General features: G+C 40.3%; 1 pseudogene; it reads right to left on the bottom strand.

Moving 5' to 3' along the window:
- LOC124620183 overlaps positions 1-12,466 on the bottom strand; it is a 350,456-nt pseudogene that overhangs the window by 53,077 nt on the left and 284,913 nt on the right.

The raw sequence follows: 12,466 nt of genomic DNA, 5'->3' as shown, positions 1-12,466 counted from the left end.
TTGTAGAGGGACTGAGGACACTCTGCAGCCAGAGTGTGAGAACCATTTCATGCTGGGGAGCTGCCGTACTGCTCATCAGCAGCCGCTGTGCCACCAGGGTTGCTGACATCAAACAGTGAGCTGATTCATAGGACATCAGCTAGACTCGAACATACAGCTGAATTAGCAACAGCCAAGGCTGCCACAGAAGAACGATGACTTGTTAACATTGTGAATAAATAACTGAACTCTAATAATGTTTTACTGGCATTGCTGACACTTCACAGGTTCCTAACAGCTATCCTGACTTCACGCAGTGGTGTCTCTGATCTGCCTTTTGTAATGACGATGTAGTGTGGATTGATGATTTCATCCCTAAGAATTCTACACAACACATTTAAGGACTACCTCCATTGACAATCAACAGGACATAACCACCCAAGATTTTCTGTGGCCCAGTAAACCATATTATGATGGTTCACTACATCATAATTTGTGAATGTTGATTCATGGGAGAACCTAATGCTTTGTAAGGGTTCAGAGTGAAATTATGGACAGCCCATTCAGAGACAGTAATTCTCTGATTGAAAATATTCCTATGCAGCTCCTGTGTCAGTGACAGATAGTACTACGAGCTATACAGATGTAAGGGTGATACCAGTGACTGCAGCAACACCTTGTAAGCTGACAGAGGATCTGTGGTGTTTTGCAGCTATGGAAACATCTCCATCTCTTCACTTCTTGCTGGTCTTCATCTGTCACTGCCATGCATTCTCAGACTACTTGTTTCTAAAGTTGTTGATCACCGCATAAGAGTGTAATGGCTGCTGGAGCTCTTCAAACAGGATATCTCATAGCATACGGCATGGTTGTGCTTCATTGGCATCACTTCAGCATTTGCTGAGCATCAGCAACATGTCAGTATACTCGTCAGATGCAAGCCATGTTTATTTGGTGTCAGTATCTGTGGCACACTGAATGCAATTTGTTTGTGTGGTTTGACCTGCTGTGTATATGGCGGTGTAAGGCAACAGTTGGCAGCCTAATGGAACATGACATCTAATATCGCATTGAGGAAGCTTGTAACTCCATGACACCACATTACATCCTGCCTGCTGCTCATTCAGGAGGCACACTGCACTGCATATTCAGGAACATGGACTCACATTTGAACACTGTTCTAATGTTATGCCCCACAATAAGACTGGTCACATTTGCTTGGAAATGAAACACACATCCAATTTCTGGAGACCAAGATCATCTTTAACAATACAAAGGAGACTTTGTATCTTTTTGCTAATAGGAGTAAAGACCACTGAGTGCCATGTTTTTGCTGGAGTCGACTGATCTTTCCAGAGATTGTGCCAGCGTAATCAGAAGATTATGGTTTCTGAAACTTTGACCTACCGTTACATAATTTCTTTGGAATACCTGATGTCTCTACATCTCTTCCATGCATAGAATCTTCTTTGATTATTCTTAAACCAGATGTTAGCAATGATTTAATTGCACTCTGTGCAAAATCCCAACGATTGTCTTCACCTGTTATTCTTTTCCACAGTCCATATTCTCCTGTTTTTTGCCTTCCTTCCTTTTCCTACCATCAAATTCCAGTCAGTCATCACAATTAAATTTCTGTGAATTTAAAAATTTTACTAGCTGACTGAATGTTTAAAGAAGTTTCAGGCTTGCTGCCAGTTGTCATCTGTGGTATTTTGAATGGGCACTTACCAGTCATCTTCAGGTGAGCCATTGGAGACTCCCACTGTCCCACAATTTGTTAGTGTATTATGCGTAGTCTACACATGCATTAAGACAGTGGTTACATACTGACCACACTACCTAGAAGGCAGTGCTCTTGGTGGTGGAATTGCAGAACTCTACTGTCCCAGGATTGTTGCTCATCACAGCCATTGGTGTACTGTGCCTTCTTTAGGGGTGAAAATTGTGGAAATGATTGGGTCTACACATTATCAAATCAGTAACCATTATCATGGCTCATCAAATTTCCCCACAGATTCTTTAACAATGGAGTCCCAAAATACTGTTGTTTTGGCTAAAATTATAAATTTATCTTATGCCACTGAATATCCAGTGGAAGATACAATGTTCAGCAGTAGCAGACTTGGTTGTTTGCACAAGGCAGGAGCAACATCGATGTTCAGTGCAGCATTCATGTTCAGTGCAGTGTTCTTGCCTGGTGCACCTAGTCTGACCAACATAGGATGTACCATACTGGCAAGGCATTTTGTAGATTCCAGTCTTCTGTGATAACAAACCATCCTTCACTGACCCCAGGGGGTAGAAAACCAGTTTAACCTGAAACTTCTGGAGGATTCTACCTATCTTGAATGAAACATTGCCAACAAAGGAAAGACAAGCTAGTGATTCTGCTGACACACTATCCTCTTTATCTGCTTCCAGGTTTTTGCCTTTAACTTACAGTGTCCTATTAATTTAGGGGCCATAATATCCAATTTCTCTGAACAATGGTTTTTAGGTGGGTGAATTATTTAAGCAATTTTTATGGATCTGGAACTGTGTGTGCAAGTCTTAAAAGACTCATAGTTTGCAAGGGGTGACATCAACTCAATTACTGCAAATACAAACATGTGTTAGTGGGCTTCTGATAAAGTGAATGCCTCAGAGAGCAAAGGCAGAAAACCATCTTTATTCATTTCTGTAGAGACCTGAATGCTCTTTTGAATGGAGTTCAGGTGATGTAAAAACTCCTATTTACTCCATGAGGCAACATTGTGAAAGTATTTTCTACATGCCTCCAAAATACAGTTGGTTTGAAGACTGCTGATTCCAGTGCTCTCTCTTCAAAATCCTCCCTGAGAAGTTGGCCACCTTATGAAAAGGGGGTTATCCTTGGTGACCCATCAGTTTGTTCAAAAAATTATTGGTTGGATAAAAAATAAATTGAAGAAAGAGCATGCCAAAAGGAAGCAGTGTTGTCTGCTGAAATTTATTACTAATTACAATGGAACCTCCATTTTACATTCTCCTGTTTTACATTTTTTTGTGAGTCTACGACATAAATTCATAGCTCCTGTGAAAATAAATAAATAAATAAATAAATAATAATAATGCTAAAAATTCCCCAATTTTGCATTCTTACTCGAAGCCTTGCTTGACTTTGTCCCGTTTTCTTTCTATTGACAGTTGATGTGGTTGTACAAGTTATAAGTGGTTCAAAAGACATGACATGGATGTTGGAGGAATTAAGGGAATATTTTAGCCCATTGTGAAGAGGGAAGATGTGAGAGAGGAAATGCTGATGTAATCCGCAATCAGTGTTGCCAACACAGCTTGCAACATTTAGCTTCACTGCACAATTATGATACGACTACTGCTAGGTTGCAGCAGTAAAGGAAAACAAGATAGTTGACACGAAGTGTTCGAACTAAGCCAATATGTGATGAAGGAGCCCAGCCACCAACTTTTCCTGTGCCACGTGTAAGTCAGTCTCATCTTTTTGCATGTATTTCCATTGTACTGTATTCAGCAAGAACATCAATCGTCAACCTTTTAAATTCAAACACTGAGTCTCAAAGAATATGTTCAGTCATAACTGAGGAAACATTGCCCATTTCCAGTTAGTGAACTCTTATTGACTGGCGATTTGTTAAGTCACCCAATAGGCAGTGCAGCTACCATACAACACTAACACACATAAAATAAGCTAACCTACTCTATGTGTGGAGAGGGGAGTGGCTATTCAGTGGCGAAAGTGCAAGTAGGGATTAAAGCATTTTGTGAAGTGCTGAAATATATTTTTCATGCACATGATGTGCTATGTATGACAGAGATGCCACAGAGAAATAGTACAAGGGTTTTGTGATAGCACATTTTAAAGACTTTTGTGTTCAAATCCAATGTGACACAGTTGCAACAATTACATACACTACTCATGTATATAATTTGCACCACACACACCAAACACTGTAGATTGTAAAGCCTGGCAGCATTGACAAAGGGCATGAAGTAAACTTTAGCACCTAAGCTTTCTTTCAAATTTACATTTTACACAGTGTACAGAAATTCACTGAGCCAACTTCTAACAAGCTTGTAATGTTAACTGGGGAAGAAAACTCAGATTTTTACGTCTCATTTGCCTCATAAAGACTAAAACAACACTTTAATAGTGGTGAGCATATGAAGTGCGGCTCATAAGAAAAGCATTAAACAATAACAGCAATGGCGGCAAAGAATTTCATTAAGCAGATGTCCGTATTTATGCTTATGGTTTAATCACTTAGCTGCTGTGCTGTTTTTGGTTTAATTCACCATGTTCATCAAGTTTTGCTTTTTTCCGGGTGAGCACAAAGGATGATCTCTCAAAAACGCATATTTTGAACGTATAATTTGTGGTTGTATCATGTTGGAAAAATGGTACAGTTACCAATTTCAATTTTTGTATGAATTTTTACTTGCTGTTACACATCTGTGATTTTTTAAGAACTGATGAAATCCATTATCACAAATTATTACAGGAACATCGTATTGTACTTTTAATTTCCTCCACTTAGATAGGTTTTACACAAAGTATTGGAGAGGACTGCGACTATTAATCATATTTGCCAATTACATGTGGTTTTACTCACATGTTGGTGAGTTTTAACATTTTCTTCAATTCTCCATTTTCCTCAATTTTGCATTTTTAAAGTCTGGACTGCACGAAAACATAAAATAAGGGTTTCACTGAAGTGCCAAATACTCTGTGAGGGAGAGACCTCTGTAAAGGGTGATACTACATCAAAACTAACAAAACACTCTGAACTGCCTAGAGGAAGAGCTCCCAGTCTACTGATAAAATCACCTGAGTTACATATACACTATGTGATCAAAAGTATCCAGAGAGTGTCAAAAACATACTTTTTTCATATTAGGCGCATTGTGCTGCCACCTACTGCCACGTACTCCATATGCTCGTAGACATTAGATGTCGTGAGAGAGCAGAATGGGGCACTCTGTGGAACTCACGGACTTCGCTGGATGTCACTTGTGTCATAAGTTTGTAAATGAGATTTCTACACTGCTTAACATCCCTAGGTCCACTGTTTCCAATGTGATAGTGCAGTGGAAACGTGAAGGGACACATACAGCACAAAAGCGTACAGGCTGATCTGCCCTGTTGACTGATAGAGACTGCCTACAGTTGAAGAGGGTCGTAATGTGTAATAGGCAGACATTTATCCAGACCATTATACAGGAATTACAAACTGCATCAGGATCCACTGCAAGTACTATGACAGATAAGCAGGAGGTGAGAAAACTTTGATTTCATGGTCGAGTGGCTGCTCATAAGCCACACATCATGCCTGTAAATGCCAAACAGCGCCTCACTTGGTGTAAGGAGTGTAAACATAGGACAATTGAACAGTGGAAAAAGGTTGTGTGGAGTGACAAATCTGGTACACAATGTGGCAATCCGATGGAAGGGCATGGTGAATGCCTGGTGAATGTTGTCTGCCAGCATGTGTAGTGCCAACAGTAAAATTCGGAAGCAATGGTGTTATGGTGTGATGCACCTCCTGTTGTTTTGCATGGCACAATCACAGCACAGGCCTACAATGATGTTTTAGGCACATTCTTGCTTCCCACTGTTGAAGAGCAATTCGGGGATGGTGATCGCATCTTTTAACACGATCGAGCACCTGTTCATAATGCATGATCTGTGGCAGGTGGCAGTGTGGTTACATGACAATAACAACCCTGTAATGGACTTGCCTGCACAGAGTCCTGATCTGGATCCAATAGAACATCTTTCGGATGTTTTGGAATGCTGACTTCATGCCAGGTGTCACCGACTGACATCGGTACCTCTCCTCAGTGCAGCATTCCATGAAGAATGGGCTGCCATTCCCCAAGAAACCTTCCAGCACCTGACTGAACATATACCTCCGAGAGTGGAAGCTGTCATCAAGGCTAAGGGTAGACCAACACCATATTGAATTTGAGCATTACCAATGGAGGGCACTATGGACTTCTAAGTCATTTTCAGCCTGTTGTCCAGATATTTTTGATCACATAGCGCACGATGTCAGCTGTTACCCACCAACAGTCTCAGCAAGGAAGCAAGATGTTTAGGTAACTCAATATGCATTATTTAAGACATTTTTTAAGAAACAGAAATGTTGAAGCACTATAACAGTGTTATTATAAACAGTAACAGAATATATATTTCACCTTACAGCAGCTTTTTGCAAAATACACGGCATTCACCTAAAGCTGGTTCTCTTATGTTGTTATGCAATAACACATCCACTGAATGCAGGTAGCCATTATTTCTCAGAATTACTTCACCACATAAGTTTACAAGTATTTTATTAATGTAATTATATGAGTTTTTTAATTTTATTAGATAAAAAATATACTCACCAAGCAGCAGCAGAATACACACATAAAAGACTGCCATAGTTAGCAAGTTTTTGGAGCCAGTGGCTCTTTCTTCAAGCAGAAGGGTTGAAAGGGAAGGAAGTTTCCTAGGCCTCTCCAGTACTTTTCCTTCACCCTTCTTCCTTCCCTTTCAACCCTTCTGCCTGAAGAAGGAGCCATGGGCTCCGAAAGCTTGCAATCACAACAGTCTTTTATGCATGTGTTCTGCAGCCACTTGGTGAGTAGATTTTTGATCTATCCAATTAAATAATTTCACAATAATTGATTGTTTTCATTGTTATAATTATATGTGCTGATACATTAGCAGCATACCTCAAGGATGGCATATTCATTTGTGTATTGGTCAGAAAGACGAAACAGCTCTCCTTCTGGCTCCTCTGTTCGGAACCTAAGCTGTACGGATGTTGAAAAATTGTCACTTTCAAAGGAAAGAGCAAATTTTATGTAGCTATGAGGCAGGAATGTGACTGGCTGTGTGGGCTCAGAGCAACTATGCCCAGTCCACCCGCCATCACACAAACACCAAGGTGATTCATCTGTAAGGTCAGCTTGGCATGTCCCATGAGCAGAACAATCTAAAGAGTGACATACAGCATCTGTCTGTGGACAGCCAACTACCGTGTTGTTAGACAGCAGTGCATCAGATAGATCCAGTATCTGTAACAATGTAGTTCATTAATTAATTGCAGAATGATAGATGCATGCTACAATTAAAATAACTGGGGTCATATTTTAGCATACAAGAAATCATCTACTAAATTTCAACATTGTCTGAGGGCAGCACAAATACCAACAAAGAAAGAAAAATGTTTTCCCTCAGATATTGAAATATTTTAAAGTCTTTTTTTTCACCAGGATGACATAATCAGTACACCACTTAAAAAAAAAGAAAATAAACATGAAATGGATATATTGCTACTTATCACATAAGTGTTAAGTTACTGACAGACACACTGAAATAATATTTCTAGATACTAACAGCTATTCGAGTAAGCTCTTCATATGCTAGTGCTGCCTTTTGGAGTGTACAGGGATGTGGCAGGGACAGGATAGTAGGCCGTTAGGGGGCACTGGGCTGGCAATGGAGAGGAGAGATATAAAGAAAGGGAAAGGACTATGCAGGTGTGCTAGTGGGAGAGAAAATGTGTATAGGACTAAGTGGCAGCAGGGACGGGGATAGAGGCAGGCAAAGAACAGAGGACAGCGAATGCTGAGGTAAGGAGGATTACACGAATGAAGGTGGTAGGGAGACCTCCCACCTGTGTATTTCCGAAAAGCTGGTGTTGGTGGGAAGAATCCAGATGGCAAATTCTGTGAAGTCAATGAAGTCAAGAAAACTGTGTTGTTGTGTGCTCAGCGGCTAGGTGGTCAATGGTCAAGCTGTCTCTTGGTCACAGTTTGGCAGTGGCCATTCATGCACACAGACAGCTTCTTAGTCATCACGCCCACATATCTTCACCTACATTTACATACACACTCCGCAAGCCACCATATGTGTATAGTTGAGGGTACGATGTACCACTACTGGTCATCTCATCTCCTGTTCCAGTTGCCAATAGAGTGAGGGAAAAACTACTGTCTTTATGCCTCTGTATGAGCCATAATTTCTCGTCTTTATGGTCCTTACACAAAATGAATGTTAGTGGCAGTAGAATTGTTCTGCAGCCAGCTTGAAATGCCAGTTCTCTAAAGTTTTTCAATAGTGATTCTTGAAAAGAATATTGCCTTCCCTCCAGGGATTCCCACTCGAGTTCCCGAAGCATCTCCATTGTTTGAACCTACTGGTAACAAACCTGGCAACCTGCCTCTGAATTGCTTTGATGTCTTCCTTTACAGTGAGCTGTTGTGGATCTCAAACATTTGGGCAGTACTTAAGAATAGTTCACACTAATATCCTATATGTGCTCTCATTTACAGATAATCCACACTTTCCTATAATTCTTCCTATAAACCAAGGCCAACTTCTTATCTTCTCTGCCACAATCCTCAAATGCTCTTTCTATTTTGTATTGCTCTGTCATGTTATAATAATGTCGTGTGACTAGGGCCTCCCATCGGGTAGACCATTCGCTGGGTACAAGTCTTTCGATTTGATGCCACTTTGGCAACTTGTGTGTCGATGGGAATGAAATGATGATGATTAGGACAACACAACACCCAGTCCCTGAGCAGAGAAAATCTCTGACCCAGCCGGGAATCAAATCCGGACCCTTAGGATTGACATTCTGTCGTGCTGATCAATCAGCTATCAGGGGCGGACGCTCTGTCATGTTATGCCTAGATATTTAAACGACCCCACTGTATTAGGCAGGACATTATTAAAGCTGAATCTGAACATTACAGGTTTGGTTTTTCTACTCACCTTTATTACCTTACATTTTTCTACTTTTAGAGCTAGCTGCTATTCATCACAGTCAAACCCTGGCAGTGAACATGAGGGGTGTTCCTTTGTGGCTGGTCAGTGGGCATATGGGGAACGGTAGGTGATTGGGCAGACAAAATTCTGTCAATACCAGAAGAAAACCTGAATGAGACCTGCTGTTACCAGCTTTAGATTAGGCAACGGATTTAGCACAATGTTAGTTTGAAAATGAAATCAGTTTTATTTACATACCAGTAGCTTAGAGTCTGATGGATCACAAAGTCAGAAGTATGCAAGTCTTGAGCATTTTTTAGTTTGAGGCAGTTTGATCAATAGATAATACATGGGAGGGCCCTGTGGGTGCAGTTCCAGTTTTCAACTTCAGAAATAAAGTAATGTTTTCAAGAGGGGGATTAAAAATCAGGGCAAAAGTCAATCATCGACAATACTCACTGATGACATTGCTATTCTCAGTAATAGTGAAGAATCACAGGACCTGTTGTGGACGAACAGCCTAATAAATACAGAATATTGAATGAGGGTAAACCAAAGAAAGGCAAAAGTAGTGAGGATTAGCAAACATGAACTTAATCATAAACTTAACATCAAAACTGGTGACAACCAAGTAGATGAGGAGAATGAATTCTACTACCCTCGAAGCAAACTAACATGTGACAAATGAAGCAAGAGGACATGAAAAACACACTAGCACGGGCAAAGAGGGCATTTCTAATTAAAAAGAAGTCTACTATTATCAAACATTGACCTCAATTTGCTGAAGAAATGTCTGAGAAAGTATTTTTCGAGCACAGCACTCTATCATAGTGATTCATGTACTGTGCAAAACTGGAAATGAAGAGAATTAAAGTGTTTGAGATGTATAGAAAGTTGTTGAAAAGTAGATGGATTGAGAAGATATGAAATGAGGAGGACCTCTGCAGAATCTGTGAGGAAAGTAACATTTATATTGACAAGAAGAAGCAACAGGATGATAGGACATGTTTTAAGACAACAGGAATAGCATCCAAAGTACTTGATGAAGCTATAGAGGGTAAAAACTGTAGACAAAGACAGAGACTGGAATATATCCAACAAATAATTGAGATAGTTGGGAGCAGGTACCACTCTGAGCTGAAGAGGTCAGCATAGGAGAGGAAGTAATGGCATGCCATATCAAACTGGTTATAAGCCTGATTACTAATGTACAAACATTTCCTTTTTTCCATGATATGTGTTGCATGGACACTGCATGAACATTGAATGCAAAAAAACTAATTATGTGCAATATGGAAAAATAAGTGAACATGACGACCTATATCACACCATGGAGGGTAAACAACTTGAAAGAGTACAGTGTGCAAAATTCCTGGGTATGCACATTGATGAGAAGATTAACTGGAGAGACCATGTGGTGAGCTTAGCACTAAAACTAAATTCAGCATGTTTTGTACTTAGTATAATTTCAACAGTTTGTAGTAATGACTGTACCAGATTAGTATATTTTGGCTATTTTCAGTCCATTGCATCCTATAGGATAGTATTCTGGGGAAAAACAAATTGTCATCTAAATGAGATTTCCAAATTACAAAAACGCGCTATTCGGATAATGACCCAGAGCCCACCTCAAACACATTGTAGGCCCCTTTTTAACACTCTAAGCGCCAAGCCCGTAAAATTTACGGGCCTGGGATCGCGCGAAAATCACCAAGCCCGTAAAATTTACGGGCCGCTACATTTAATTTCATTCAAAACACTGCAACGTTATTTCTACGGGTTTGGCCAGCGCTATACGTTTTTCAGATGTTTATTAACAAAATGCGTCCATAGATGTCACGGCAGCGCTGTAATTCATGTTAAAACTTATCTTTGCGTTCTCAGTCTGTATATCATTCAGTTGTTTGTCATCATGTTTCGGCGCGGTTTATCAGACGCAGAAATTGCGGATTTGATCAATCATAGCGACACTCTGGATAATGTAGAGAGTGATTCAGACGATTCTGAATGCAATGGTGTGTTTGAAGGTACGTATTTCCGAATTTTCCACGTAATTGTGCAGTACGCACATATCTGTTGAACATGTGTAAACGATGTATGTAGTTACACATAATGTGATATTCTTTTTAGAAGACGAGATTGATGACAGTTTGTCTTCAGATGAAGACGAGAATGATGTTGAAGGTGTTGCTTCAAATCCAGCAGCTGTGCCGTATCCGAAAGACAGTGAGTGGACTGCAGTTGACACCTACCGACCTCTGCCTGTCAACACGACACCCAGGCAGATACTAGTGGATATTGATGAGTCGAGTTCTGTACTGGATTGCAGTAAAGTGTTCCTTACTGACAGTGACGTAAATGAACTCAAGAGACAGACAAATTTGTATGCATCACAGACAATACAGAAGAAAAGAAGAGGAAATAATCTGAAGCCCCATTCAGTTTTGAGTTCGTGGAAGCCAGTGACTATAAGTGAGATGAGGCGTTTCTTGGGTATTATTTTCCACATGTGTGTTTCGAAAAAGCCCAAAATTGCGGACCATTGGAGCACTAATCCTGTTCTTAGTTGTAACTTTTGTCCCCATGTCATGAGCCGTTTGCGTTTCACTCAGATACTGTCATGCTTGCATCTTGTTGACAATTCAAATCAGAAAAAACCAGGCGAAGATGGATTTCATCCACTTTACAAAGTTTTGCCATATTATAATAATTTGAAGGAGCGATGTATCCAGGCATATCGTCCCTCAGAAAAAGTGACAATTGATGAAGGAATTTGCCCATTTCGAGGTCGTGTGAGTTTCCGTGTTTACATGCAAAATAAGCCTCATAAGTATGGACTGAAAGTATATGCTGTTGCTGAAGCCAGTAGTGGCTATGTTGTAAATTTTGAAGTTTATGCTGGTAAGCATATTGTTGACAATTCTTCGTCTGCGGTTATTTTGCGATTGTTGTCTGACAGCAGCTTGCTGAACAAAGGCCACACTGTGTATTTAGATCGATTTTATTCCAGTCCAGAGCTATTTCAGCAACTGGCAGAGAAAGGCACTGGAGCTGTTGGTACTGTGAACAAATCCAGGAAAGGATTGCCTAAAGATTTAGTATCTGCTAAGCTGAAAAAGGGCGAAATGTCTTTTCGGCGTAAAGATAATGTATTGGCAATGAAGTGGAAAGATAAGAGAGATGTGTATACATTGTCTACAAGGCATCAAGCAACATTTGGTACGCATACTAAGAGAAATGGGTCTGTAGTATTGAAACCACTTCAGGTACTTGATTACAACCTCAATAAAATTGGAGTGGATATTGGAGACCAACGCCTGCAGTACAATCCGTTCCAGCACAGAACTGTGAAATGGTGGCGAAAATTATATTTCCATTTGCTGCTTATGGGAGTATCAAATGCATTTTGGCTGTACAATGCAGTGCACAGGAAGAAAATTACAATAACAGACTTTATAACAGTGCTTGCAGTTCAGCTTGTTGAAGACGACACACTTGAATTCATTCCAAGAAATGAAGGAACTGTAGGTCGGCTAACAAAGAGACATTTTTTGCAGCACATACCTGCAACTACTAAGAAGTATGCTGCTCGTGTGTGTCACGTGTGCAGTTCCAGGAGCAAGAAACAGAGTGGCAAGGCTTCTCGCAAAGAGACACGATACGAATGTGAACAGTGTGGCGTTGCACTCTGCCTGGAACCTTGCTTTAAAATTTTCCACACTAAAA

The sequence above is a fragment of the Schistocerca americana genome, chromosome 6, assembly GCF_021461395.2.
Source record: "Schistocerca americana isolate TAMUIC-IGC-003095 chromosome 6, iqSchAmer2.1, whole genome shotgun sequence".
Taxonomy (NCBI): Eukaryota; Metazoa; Arthropoda; class Insecta; order Orthoptera; family Acrididae; genus Schistocerca; species Schistocerca americana.
The sequence above is the reverse complement of the archived record's forward strand: the minus strand, read 5'-3'. Positions and strand labels throughout refer to the sequence as shown.